This window comes from Xenopus tropicalis, chromosome 2 (assembly GCF_000004195.4).
Source record: "Xenopus tropicalis strain Nigerian chromosome 2, UCB_Xtro_10.0, whole genome shotgun sequence".
Taxonomy (NCBI): domain Eukaryota; kingdom Metazoa; phylum Chordata; class Amphibia; order Anura; family Pipidae; genus Xenopus; species Xenopus tropicalis.
Genome location: NC_030678.2, coordinates 49,423,901 through 49,437,773, shown reverse-complemented (window position 1 = coordinate 49,437,773; position 13,873 = coordinate 49,423,901). Strand labels below are relative to the sequence as shown.

General features: G+C 41.3%; 1 pseudogene; it reads right to left on the bottom strand.

The window, feature by feature from the left end:
• Nucleotides 1–2,763: 2,763 nt before the first annotated feature.
• On the bottom strand, nt 2,764–12,562 carry LOC100490300 (annotated as a pseudogene).
• Between the last annotated feature and the right edge of the window lie 1,311 nt (nt 12,563–13,873).

The following is a 13,873-nucleotide window of genomic DNA, read 5'->3' as shown; positions in this document are numbered from 1 at the left end:
ACAGCAAAGTGGGAGGGGCCAACAACAGCCAATCAAATTTCACTCATTGACTTTTATGGGGAAATTGAAACTGCTGCCAATCTTACAGCTTTGAGGCTACACTCGCCAAACTTGAATCAAATAGTCATGGGGTCAGCCTGAATGAAAATATGATGATTGTTGGATGCCCAAAAGTGGGCAGAGCTGTGAACAGCCAATCAGAGTTTACCTATTGACTTTCAATGGGGAACTTCAACCTGCTGCCATTCTCACAGTATTAACCCCAGGGTCCCCAAACTTTTCACAGTTGGTCACTAGGGGACTGCCGTTTTAGTTTTAAAAAGTGGGCGGAGCCACCAACAGCCAATCAGATTTCACCAATTGAATTTTATTGGTTTGATGCCAGGGTTCCCACACTTTGCACAGTCAGTCACTGGGTGACTTCATAATGAAGGTTAGAAAAAGTGGGCGGGGCTGCCAAAAGCCAATCACATTTCTTTCATTGTTTTCAGTGGGGAAATTTTAATTGCTGCCATTCTCACATGTCTAATGTCAGGGTCCCCAAACTTTCCACAGTTTGTCACTGGGTGACTATGTTCCAAGTTTAGAAAAGCGGGCGGGGCAACAACAACCAATCAGATTTCACCTATAGACTTCATATGTTTAACTGTAAACTGCTGCCATTCTTTAAATATTAATACTGAGGTCCCAAACTTTGCAGATCTAGTCACCAGGTAACTTCAGTTCAGTGTTAGAAAAAGTGGGTGGAGCCACCAACAGCCAATCAGAGTTTAACCTTTGATTTTCAATAGGGAAATTCAACCTGCTGCCATTCACACAGTATTAACACCAGGGTCACTAGGGGACTGCATTTTTAGGTTTTAAAAGTGGGTGGAGCCACCAACAGCCAATCAGACTTCACCTATTGATTTTGTTTGGTTTAAATCTAAAACGCTGCGTTTCTCACACTATTTATGTCAGGGTTCCCAAACTTTGCACAGTCAGTCACTGGCTGAATACATATTCAGGGAACAAGTGGGTGGAGCCACCAACAGCCAATCCATTTCCACCCATTAAATTTAATTGATTTATATTTAATCTGATACCATTATTTAAGTATTAATTCCAGGGCTGATAAACTTTTCAGAGTTAGTCACTGGGTATTTGCCACAACAGCCAATCACATTTCACCTATTTACTTTCAATGGTGAAGTGTAAAAAGCTGTCAGTCTCACAAGTTTTATGCCTGAGTCCCCAAACTTTGCAAAGTTGGTCACTGGGGGACTGCAGTTTAAAATAGAAAAAGTGGGTTGGGCAACTAACAGCCAATCAGAATTCATCCATTGAATGTTATTGGTTTAAATTTACAATGCTGCCATTCTGACACTATTTATGCCACCAACCACCAATCACAATTTACCTATTGACTTTTATTAGTTTGAATTTAAACTGCTGCTGTTCTTTAACTATTAATCCTAGGGTCCCTAAACTTTGCTGAGTCAGTCACTGGGTAACTGCAATTCCAGGTTAGAAAAGAGGGCGGAGCCCCAACTGCCAATCAGATGTCACTGGTTGATATTCAGTAGGAAAAATTAAATTCAGACAGTATTAAAACCAAGGTCCCCAAACTTTGCACAGTGGTTTTTACTGTATAACTGTGGTTCAAGGTTATAAAAAAGTGGACGGAGCCAACAACGGATCAGATTTCACGTTTTTCAACCCAACATGAAGTTTGTTCTCAAACTTCCCTTTCTAGTTATATTATAGTGTATTATATTATAATGTCCTATTAGCAACTTTTTATTTAGTCTTCATTTCCTGTTTTTCATTGGTTTTTTTAATTATTAACTTCCTTCTTCTGGCTATTTCTAGCTTTCACTGGGGGTTCCTGACCACCAGCCACAATATAAATATAAAACAGACTACACTTTTATCGATATTACTACTACTTTTTACTTATTTTTTAATTCAGCTCATTCAAACCACTGATTGCAAGGGTAAATTGTTTATTAGCATCCAGAGAAATTCTAAACTGGGGAGCTGCTGAAAAAAAATCAACATTAGGAAGTGCTGTGAGTATCGCTTCATCTGTATTTACTACCCAATGGGAAGCAAGTCTTGTGCAAGAAGCATTAAATACAATTGTGCCATATCCCTTAGAATGCACCTGAGCATTCCCAGCAGTCTCAGTACAAAGGAAGATTGCTACCCAATGCACATTAGGTACCCCATCATGGCATTACGGGGAAAATATGTTCATGGTCTGCAGTGTATTTTTGGCACTGAGACAAATTATATATATAAATTATATATATATGATATATTATACGTCAAAACCCCAAAAAACGCAAATATAAAAATACTGCATCTAAAAGCTGTCAAGGTCATGTAGAAGTCAATGGGAGCTGTCCTGTGAAATTATAAAAGTTTTTATTTAATCTGCGGTTTTAGAGGTTTTGCTGTTTTTTTCATTTGTAAGTCCACGAAAATTGTTATGAAAACGTAAGAACCTTGATAAATACCAAACTTTCGTGTTCTTTTAGTTTACGTTCTGCATTCTAATTAATTCATTCTTTTTCAATTCGGATTGTTTAATAAATGACTAGATGTTTTTGGTTTTAGTGGAAATGAGTTTATTTGTGGTTCCATAAATCTCTAAAACTACAACATTCTGAATGTTGATACATCTGCCTCTAAGGGGGTATTTAAGAATGTTCATATTTTTTTCTACTTTGGTCACTTTTAGCTCAACATTTTTTGGTGTAACCTGAAGCACCTGAGTTAAATGGAATGGCTACTTACGAGTGAACAATAATGTATGGTAATAACCGTTGCCTTGTTGGGTTTCAAGGTTTCAAGGTTTCATTTCAGCCAGGGCATTATTTGTAAAGAGTCCTTATGTTCTCTGTGTCTGTGTGGTATTCCTCTTTGTTTTTTGAATACATTTTATAAACAAATGTGATCGTAAATGTGTGTGTGAATGTGATAGAAACCTTAGACTGTAAACTCCATTAGGGCAGGGATATTAACATATGGGTGATGTGTCCCTATGCAAATAAAAAAAATGCAGCTATTTTTTAACTAATGTCTGGGAAGCTGCATTGCTGTTCAAATGTAATTTTCACAACTGGGTTAATATTAAGGCAAATTAGAAAATTCAGGGGAGCTGGTAAAATATGATACACAGATGTTTGGCTGAGACCAACAGGGGTTCCTGCTTTGGCTGAAGTTTGTCGGAAACTTAACAAGGAGCCATTTCCATACTGTCAGGAGAAACATATCAGTAATGGCAGGGACGACTAATTGAATTTACATAAGTTACAAGCTGGTGGCAGTATATAATGTATGTTTACTAATACAAGAAGCTTGGCTTGTAAAATGGGAGAGCTGGAGGTAATGGACCTGGGTGAAAAATATGATGTTACTGACTGCTGAAGCATGGCTCAATGAGTCACACAACTTGGCAGTAAATATGGAAGGCTATATTGTTTTGGAGGAACAAGAAAAGGAGGAGGGTTATGTTTGTAAATAGTTCTAATTTTTAAAAATAATTTCCTGTTTCTCTGATATAATAAGAAAAGTAACAATCCAATCCTACTAGGTATTGGTGATCCAAATTAGAGAAAGATGAAAATCAGGGTTTCCTTGCTGGCCTCCACTGCTTTATTTTCAGGAGGAGGTGAGAAAGAAAACAGTGTTAGTTTAGCAAGGGTTCTAGAGGAGACCTTTCCTGAGTCAGACCCTTCATTCAGTTTTTTCTCATGAACACAAGCTGTTGCTGCGTTACATATAGAGTTACTCTGCTGTGTGATTACAGTCTGTTTGTACTATCTAACTTGTTCAACCTTTCTGATGGTGTAGGTTTCTGGTCTGGTTGATCCTTTTGGTTACTAGATGATCGGTTTGTTTCATGGTTCTGTGCAATAGAAGTTGTGTCAGTCTTCCCTCCAGGTGAATGCACTAGTTTTGAATGTTGTTTAAATGAAAATCTGGCCAACTGAACTAGCTGTGCTTGTGTGTCTGGATCCAGCATTTCTGGTTTGTTTCCTTTTCCCCCTGGGCAATAATCTTTTTCCTTTTCCGGGGTGCCTCAGGAGTACTATGAAGAGAACAACTGGAGCAGACTGTATGTGAACCTGAATTCTCAGACTGAAAAGATGTCATGTTTGAACCAGTTTTACCACAGAGGGAATTTTTATTTAAGTTCTGCCACTTATTAGAAACATGCTCAGTCACTATACGATTTGCCGAATGTCTTTCATTCCCCCAGGGCTGCTTCCACTCTTTTGCAAAACCTCAGATTTGTTCCCCACTAAATCCACAACTTTTTTTGTCAGGATGGCAGCTACCTTCCGCTAATACATGCAGGACTGCTGGTTTTCAGCTGTGCAGCCTTCTCTCAGTTTACTGATGGGAGAAATCTGAATGGACTGAAGTGAATCAAACCAGCCAAGACTCTTATCACTGCATGTTGTAAGGTGATTTTCAGACAGATGCCCACCAGCCAGGGGTTGTGTATTATGTTTTGAAGAGAGCTTGGACTCTAATTGTTTTGTTCAGCAGGTATAATGGTGCCCTTACTAATAGTATCATCACTTTTGGTCATATCTAAGATGTCTGGAATGGTTTTCCCAAGAGTCTGTAGGGGTGCAGCACTGCCAGTTATTCCCATGCATGTTGCCTCTGGTGAAGAGAATTTCTTCCATGACACTGTCACTGTGCACTTTCTGGGATTACAGGAAATGTTTGCAGCACTTTCCCCATGATCGCACTCAAGGGAATCTTCATTTTGCTGCCTGTTTTGAGAAGCAATAATAGTAAACAGTAATAAGCAAATTATAAAACAAAGATTACTAAGAAAGCAAAGTTATTAAATGTCATCGAACACACCAGAAATAAGCAACAAATCTAAAAAAGCTATTTTAACATTAGAGGGTATAAGTCCTAAAAGATCCATTACAGCAGAAAAGCTGGCCATACACTCAAAGATCCACTCATTTGGCAATATCTGCTCGATGTGGCCACCTGGGTGTCTTTCCTATGGGTGCTCTAGTTTCCATCCACAGACTGTTATTTGGCTCCTAATTAAATTGATTATAGTGCATATGCTTACTGAATGTGATTGTAGAATTTAATTCCAATGTCCAAGGTGGCAGGGGCTAATAGGTGTTATAATATATCTATTTAAAACACTGCTAAACATAGGTAAAATAAAGGATAACAATATTGTGTAATTTATGAACATATTAGGAATGAACAGGATTTGGTTAGGGATTTTGCCAAATCCCAGTGCTTTATGAAGGTTTCAGATCTGGGAAAATCCAGAACTGTTTAGCTGAACTACAGCCATTAAAGGTCACATGTTACAAATGGGGAAGGTTTTTTGTTTCTTTGTTTTATTCTTTTATAGAACATTTGGTCAAATCCAAAAACCATTAAACCCTAGTAATATATTATAATTTGTAAAAATTATCTTAATTTGCAATGCAGGGGAAAACCTGTAAGAAAATAAGCATCTATGGTGCATGGCCAGCTTTAATATTGGCTTGGTTCAAGGCAGGAAATGACTCCTTGAGTCCCCAGTTTCTATGTAAATGAAACATATCTCATGTCCCTACATTAGGGAACAACATAGGTTGTTCAAGAACAGCTAAGTGTTATATGAGTAAAGCAGACTGCTCACATTCTGGAAATTGTACTATACAGAAATATATATATATATATATATATATATATATATATATATATATATATATATATATATATATATATTGTGACACTTGAACCTACAGGGGGATCTGGTTCAGTGTCTTAGGGCCGCTTCCCACAGTCTTTTAGGGTAAACATAGCAGTCACAGAGGTTGCTCTCTTAAAGGCAAGTGCCAGCAGTTTATTTTGTTACAAAACTTCAGTAACAAACACAAAATAAGAAACAGGAAAATAAACCCTTGCACCAGAGCGCTGGCTAAATACAATTGGCAGCCTAACTACAGTTGGGTGGCTTTTCCAACTCCAACTTAATAGAAGCAAACAAAATCAGAAATCATAAGTACCTTTCCCATGCAGCGCAGCTCCTGCTACCTGTGTAGTGGGGAAGAGACTCTCCCTCCCCCCACTGGAGTCTTTTTAAAAGGCTCTCAGCTGCAGCAATCACCTTGCTGCTAAGGTCTGTATTAAAGGGCTGGGTTTGTGATTAATTATTCCATGTTCCAGGGTACCAACTATGCAAAACCCTGGGAGAAACATATCGTCCATCTACAACTAACCCAGCCATTTTATTACACATCCCCCCACCCAGCTCTGCCCTAGAGGGGTGAGCGACCATGGACATTAAGGAATATAACCTTGAGAGCCCATCAGCATTGCCTTGTTTAATTCCAGCCCTGTGTTCTACAGTGAAACTGAAGGGTTGCAAACTCAGGAACCACCTAGTAACCCTTGCATTTTTCTCTTTGTTTTGGCTCATCCAAGTAAGCGGGGCATGGTCTGTAATGAGCCTGAACTGTCTACCCAAGAGATAATATCTTAGGGATTCTAGAGCCCATTTTATGGCTAAACATTCTTTTTCTACAATTGAATAATTCCTCTCCTGGGAATTAAGTTTCCTACTCAAGTAGTAAACTGGGTGCTCCTCACCATTAATCTCCTGTGACAGAACAGCTCCTAAGCCGACATCTGAGGCATCTGTTTGCACAATAAATCCCTTCCTAAAATCAGGTGCCACCAAAACTGGATGGGCACAGAGGGCTTCTTTTAATTTGACAAAAGCTTCTTCAGCTTCTGTTGACCACCGTACCACTACAGGGGCTTTTGCTTTAGTAAGGTCAGTTAAAGGGCTGGCAATAGTAACAAAGTCAGGTATGAACCTTCTGTAGTAGCTAGTTAAGCCCAGAAATGTCCTGACTTGTTTCTTGGTGGAAGGCCTTGGCCAATTTTGAATAGATTCCACCTTTGTGACTTGTGGTTTAACTAGTCCCCTTCCTATTGAGAACCCCAAGTATTTGGCCTCTTCAAGCCCAATAGTACACTTTGCGGGATTGGCAGTTAAACCAGCATTTCTAATTGAGTCCACCACAGCCTGAACTTTTGCTAGGTGTGATTCCCAATCTGTGCTATGAATGACTATATCGTCAAGGTAGGCAGCAGCATAACGACCATGGGGCTTTAGAATTCGGTCCATCATTCTTTGAAAAGTTGCTGGGGCCCCATGTAGCCCAAAAGGTAGGACCTTATATTGGAACAGCCCATCTGGGGTGGAAAATGCAGTTTTTTCCCTTGCTTGTTTTGTAAGAGGCACCTGCCAATAACCTTTTGTCAGGTCAATAGTTGTGAGGTATCTTGCTTTGCCTAACCGCTCTATCAGTTCGTCAACCCTGGGCATGGGATAAGCATCAAATTTAGATATAGCATTTACCTTGCGGTAATCATTGCAGAACCTTATTTCCCCATTGGGTTTTGGGACAAGGACAATGGGACTACTCCATTCACTTTGGGATTCTTCAATCACATCAAGCTCCAGCATTTTCTTTATCTCTCTACTAACAACCTCTCTACGAGCTTCTGGTATTCTGTATGGTTTAAGATGTACCCTGTTACCCGATTCTGTAATAACGTCATGTTCAATTATTTTAGTTCGCCCTGGCATAGCGGAGAAAACATCCTTGTTACGGTTAACAAATTCTCTGACCTCACGCTTTTGGGGAGTTGACAGGGTGTCTGCTATATTAACCTCTGGTACTTCTTTCATATCAATCGGAGAGTCTGGAGACTGTGTTGCCATTAAGACTTCCCTGTCTTTCCATGGCTTTAGCAGGTTAACATGATATATCTGTTCAGGCTTCCTTCTACCTGGTTGCCGTATTTTATAGTTAACCACGCCAACTCTTTCAATTACCTCATAAGGGCCCTGCCAGGTTGCTAGAAATTTATTCTCTACAGTAGGGACTAAAACAAGTACTCTGTCCCCTTGCTGAAATACACGCAGCCTAGCATTTCTATTGTATGAGTTTCTTTGAGCTTCCTGTGCTTTTAGCATGTGCTCACGTACAATAGGTATAATGGCCTCAATCCTATCTTGCATCTGAGCCACATGTTCTATCACACTACGGTGAGGGGTAGTTTCATGCTCCCAGGTTTCTTTAACTGTGTCCAGCAACCCTCTGGGGTGCCGACCATACAACAATTCAAACGGGGAAAAACCTGTTGAGGATTGGGGAACTTCCCTGATTGCAAACATTAGGTAAGGCAGCAAGAAGTCCCAATTTTTCCCATCCTTATCAATCACTCTACGGAGCATGGTTTTTAAGGTTTTATTAAACCTTTCGACAAGACCATCTGACTGCGGGTGGTATACAGATGTCCTGAGATGCTTTATTTGCAACAATTTGCACAACTCTTTTGTAACCCTGGACATAAATGGTGTCCCTTGGTCTGTCAGAATTTCCCTGGGATACCCACCCTACTAAACATGAACATTAGTTCTTTCGCTATACTCTTTGCTGTAGTATTGCGTAGGGGAATAGCCTCAGGGTAACGTGTGGCATAGTCCACAACAACTAGAATGTATTGGTGACCCCTAGCAGACTTTATAAGTGGACCGACCAGGTCCATTGCTATCCTATCAAACGGTACATCAATTATTGGCAAAGGCACAAGTGGGCTCCTATATGCTTTCTGGGGAGCAGTACGCTGGCAGTCAGGGCATGAGGAACAATAGTTGCTAATGGCAGCAAACACCCCGGGCCAGTAAAATCGCCTTAAAACGCGTTCTTTTGTTTTCTCCACCCCTAAATGCCCTCCTAATACGTGACTGTGTGCAAGCCTTAGCACAGTATTACGGAAGGCCTGGGGAACCAACAACTGTTTATGTATGTCATCACTCTCTTTTCTACACGATATAGAAGGTCATTAGACACTTCAAAATAAGGATAAGAAAGGGAGCCATCTGGGTTATTTCTAACACCATTTGTCACCTGAACATTACGCCTAGGTTCCAGCAAAGTGGGATCTTCCCACTGTGCACTCTTATAATTAACGGGGCTGACTTCTAAGTCAGCTAATTCCCTCTCAGGCTCATCAGAGGTGCGGGGCTCTGTATCACTGCTTGTATTGTCCCCTACCAAAACCTGAAGCGGGGTTGGGGCCTTGCAGCCTACCTCACTACGTAATACCTCATCAGACTGCACATCAGCAAAGGGAAATGCATATTCAAGGTCATTTGTACCCCTTAAGGACTCTTGTGACTTATAGGTGACAAAAGCCCATAAATTCAGAAAATAAGGAAAATCTCTCCCCAAAACCACTTCGTATGCCAGCTGGGGAACCACTCCGACTTGGTAATCCATAGACCCAGATGGGGTAGACAGGGTGACCTGGGCGGTAGGATAATCCTGTCTATCTCCATGTACACAGACAACTCCCACTTGTTTTGCATGATTAATTTTACTTTGAGGCACAAGGGACCTGGTTACTAGGGTTACCATACTCCCTGAGTCAAGTAATGCTTGTACCTCTTTCCCATTTACTTTTATGGTACACCATTGTGGTTTCCCCGCATAACAACTTACAACATCTGAACCTGCCTTTCTTGTAAGCAACGAGTGGGGTTTACCCCTGTAACTCATATCACATTGCATAGGTTCAACATTTAAAGGGCAGTCTTTAGACATATGTCCATATTCAAAACATTTGAAACATTTTACTGTATTATCAAACTGCCGTCTAGTGCCAAGCTGTTCCCCATCGTCCTTTAACTTTGAACCAGTCTTACCAGACCTAGTGTGACTTAGGATCTTGGTACCAGAGAACCGCTCTGCTCTCGGTGGGTTACTAAGTTCTCCAGCAGCAATGTATCTTTCGACCAAGGCGACCAACTGGTCAACATTCTGGGGGTCACTTTGACTTACCCACCGTCGTAGTGAAGCTGGTAAAGCCCTCAGGAAGCGATCCATTACAAGCAACTCTACAATATGGATGGCAGAGTTGATGTCAGGCTGTAACCACTTCCTAGCCAAATGTATCAGGTCAAACATCTGCGATCGGGCAGCCTTGTCTGGAACAAAAGACCAAGAGTGGAATCTTTGGGCCCGGACTGCAGCTGTCACTCCCAGACGTGCAAGAATTTCTGCCTTCAATTTATTGTAGTTGCTGGCCTCTGCAGGTTCCAGATCATAATATGCCTTCTGGGGTTCTCCACTTAGGAAAGGCGCTAGTAAACTTGCCCATTCTCCGGCTGGCCATCCTTCCCTCTCAGCGGTGCGTTCAAAGGCTAGTAGGTATGCCTCAACATCATCAGTGGCTGCCATCTTTTGCAGGTAATGACTTGCCCGTATCAGCTTATTCGCTTGCTGTGTGGCCACAGGGTTTGCATTGACCTTTTCTGATAAGGCCTGGATTTCCTGTTGCACCATTTGTACAGCCGCCTGCTGTTCCTCACGGGCCTCTGCCTGTACTTCTGCCAATTGTCGCACTAACGTTTCAGTGCTTTCCTTCTGGATTTTGGCAAGGGTAGCAACACTTTCTCCATGTTGTACAACCAGCTGCTGCAAAGCTGCAACACTCTGAGCAGCTTGTCTGTTTGTTTCTTGCTGCACTGCAGTGGACTGAATGAGAGCTTTTATAACATCCTCCATCTTGGCAACAACAGTACTTTTACCCTCAGACTTGAGTGTGGTGCCCGCATCCTCCACCACGTGTGACACTTGAACCTACAGGGGGATCTGGTTCAGTGTCTTAGGGCCGCTTCCCACAGTCTTTTAGGGTAAACATAGCAGTCACAGAGGTTGCTCTCTTAAAGGCAAGTGCCAGCAGTTTATTTTGTTACAAAACTTCAGTAACAAACACAAAATAAGAAACAGGAAAATAAACCCTTGCACCAGAGCGCTGGCTAAATACAATTGGCAGCCTAACTACAGTTGGGTGGCTTTTCCAACTCCAACTTAATAGAAGCAAACAAAATCAGAAATCATAAGTACCTTTCCCATGCAGCGCAGCTCCTGCTACCTGTGTAGTGGGGAAGAGACTCTCCCTCCCCCCACTGGAGTCTTTTTAAAAGGCTCTCAGCTGCAGCAATCACCTTGCTGCTAAGGTCTGTATTAAAGGGCTGGGTTTGTGATTAATTATTCCATGTTCCAGGGTACCAACTATGCAAAACCCTGGGAGAAACATATCGTCCATCTACAACTAACCCAGCCATTTTATTACAATATATATATATATATTTATATCCTGCTGTTTACAACAATGGGCCCAAGGGAGGTTTGTGTTATTACATCAATATACTAAAATGGACTTCATTTTCTTTTGCACCTAGACATAGTAGACATGGTTAGAACCTCTCTTACTGTAAATTGATTATAGTTAGCAGTTCTACAGCTCCTAGCTGTTAGGGAACAACAGCTGCATTATGTTTCAGGGTGGAAGGGAATACCTGTCTAGTCTTTGAAGCTGTTTCTCCAGCAATTTCTGAAGACCAAGTCTCTCCAATAGAAGCTCGCACTCCATCCGATACTGTACCCTTGGACTTTCTGGAAAGGATGTGTGTAATGCATTGACTCCTCCAAGTAATGCTCCTCCCTGGATTAGCAAGAGTAATAAAGAAGAGAATCTGTCATGACCAAAATGAAATACATATGGAAAAAATAAAAAAACTGCAGCATTCACTGAGAAAATGCCCAGTGGGATTTGCTGTTACTAATTATTTCTTCAGAAAGATTCAGTTAGCAATCTTTCAGAGAAACCAAAAACTATACTACACTGGCTCCTAGTGGGTCCGATATCTTCACTGTGTCAGTGGCCCAAAGCATACTCACTGACGGTGGGTATATGAGCTGTGCATAATAATCAAAGCTAGACACAAAGCATATAAAAGAAGCACTGAGGGGTACAGGTAGAGGGTTTGAAGGTCATACAGTATCTGTTTTACATACAGCAATCCTATGATACAGGCAGATTTGAGAAAGAAAATATTTATTAATGGCTTCAATTTACATGTTCACCTTTAAAATGTGGTAACATGCTAAATCAGGGATATTCCCAATTCCAAGAGCAAACCATTCACAGTGCCTTTGGAGTTCTATAAAGAAATGAACCTGATACAGAAGGCCTTGAACCAAAGTTTGTATATGAAACTAAGCAATCAAAACAACCCACCCATCGAGGACTCCTTTATGTAGACCACTGTTGTGGCATCTTCTGTTGTCACAACATCCAGGGGCGATTCTGGACATATCGCCGCCTGAGGCGGCTCCTGGATGCCGCCCCCCCTCCCCCGCTCCCCAGCGCTTACCTTCTGAGCACAGGAGCGGGGGCGGTGAGATCGCTAGTGCAGAGAGCGCAATTGCGCTCCGGAAATTCGGCTCTTAAAGTTACCAGGAGCGGCTTTTTGCCGCCCCTGGTAACTGGGGCACTTCTGCCGCCTGAGGCAAGTTTCTCAACTCGCCTAATGGCAGAAGCGCCCCTGACAACATCCCGATACATTAACTGAGCATGGGCTGGAAAAAGACCAGAATATCAGCTGCTGATGCCTTACTGCTTCATTAAGACAATCACACAGATCAAACTTGTAAACATTCTGTGCTCTCATTTTAGGGACATTTACTGGAGGGGGGTTTAGTTTAGGTAGGAAAACTATATATCGTTTTCTTCCAGAGAACCTGAGCTTTTCAAAGCTGAGTTTTTGTTTATTTCCACTTCTGGAACAAGATTAAGATTTAGATGGAGATTTCTGACTTCTTTAGATCAAAAACTCCCAGCAGTAAATTACCAAATTTTCATTACAATAAAATTACGGCATACATTGGATTCCAAAAGCCAAAAATCCTGGAACATTAGGTTTACCCCAGGAAACCATATATTTTTGAAAAGTATACACTCTGCCAAATCAGAAATGAGTAACCATTTCATAACCATTTCTTTCAGCTCCTAAGTACCAAACAGCAATGCCTTCCTGAATATAGCAGTTTCTATAAAAAAATTATGAAAATTCTCAAAGCCTCCACTTTCAAGCATCATATCTCCCACATAACATTAGGTACCAAGACAAAATACCCTAAATATGGAAGCCAGGGGTTCACTGAACATGAACATGCCCATTGTGCATAGGATTACTAAAGTATTTGGCATTTAGAGACCCCAAAAGGAAGTTAGTGCATACAATTTGCCCCGAAGATCTGTTTAGCTACTGAAAATGTAACACATTTACGGCTTTTTTGTGGGGTAAATACACAAAAAAAATACTTTGACCCCCCCAAAACCATATATATTTGGAAAATTCAAAATGAGCACTCCAAATTACAGAATCGCAATGCTTTCCCAAAATTGGTGGTTGTGATTAAATACCCCACAAAACATTAGGTACCAAGAAAACACATCCTAAATATGAAAGCCAAGCAGGAGCGCTTCTGCCATTAGGCGAGTTGAGAAACTCGCCTCAGGCGGCAGAAGCGCCCCAGTTACCAGGGGAGGCAAAAAGCCGCTCCTGGTAACTTTAAGAGCCGAATTTCCAGTTTTTAAACCTAGCGATCTCACCCCCCCCAGACCCGCTCCTGCGCTCAGAAGGTAAGCGCTGTCCAGAATCGCCCCTGAAGCCAAGGGTCCACTGAACGGTTTGATGTCCATTGTGCATAGGATTACTAAAGCATCTGGCACTTAGTGACCCCAAAATGAAGTTAGTGCATCCAAATTGCCCCTGAGATTTCTTTAGCTACTGAAAATTCAGCACATTTATTGCATTTTTGTGGGGTACACATTCAGGTGAATTCAAAATGGGTACCCTTGTCTTTCTACTCCAAACTAAAGAGTTGCAATGCTTTCCCAAAATTTGCGCTTTTGATTAAATTGCACCAAACCTTCCATATATCTCCCACATAGCATTAGGTACCAGGAAAACACATCC